Source organism: Penaeus monodon, chromosome 23 (genome assembly GCF_015228065.2).
Source record: "Penaeus monodon isolate SGIC_2016 chromosome 23, NSTDA_Pmon_1, whole genome shotgun sequence".
In the NCBI taxonomy this organism is placed as follows: Eukaryota; Metazoa; Arthropoda; class Malacostraca; order Decapoda; family Penaeidae; genus Penaeus; species Penaeus monodon.
The window spans coordinates 1,985,468-1,985,671 of record NC_051408.1 but is presented as its reverse complement, the minus strand read 5'-3'; the positions used below and the strand labels follow the sequence as shown (position 1 = coordinate 1,985,671).

The following is a 204-nucleotide window of genomic DNA, read 5'->3' as shown; positions in this document are numbered from 1 at the left end:
TTACACTGCGTTCTCTGCCTTACCTTTTGTGTGCACCTGCTGAGACCGGAGTATGTCGAGGGCCTCGCGAAGTCTACAGACCAACGAATGTGAAGCAACAGGTTAAATCCTCGCCACGATGTCTCAGCCTCCCCCTCCTCGTGGAAGTTCCCGCCAGTCGCCCAGTTTTAATTCCCGCCGCCTTTAAAGGGTTTTAAAAAACCG

General features: G+C 52.9%; 1 protein-coding gene across 1 annotated transcript in view; it reads right to left on the bottom strand.

Moving 5' to 3' along the window:
- The window catches only part of LOC119587711, a gene marked incomplete in the record, with an annotated part of 56,547 nt that extends 56,408 nt beyond the window's left edge, over positions 1-139 (bottom strand). The window contains 1 exon segment of the mRNA XM_037936393.1: positions 24-139.
- Positions 140-204: the final 65 nt, after the last annotated feature.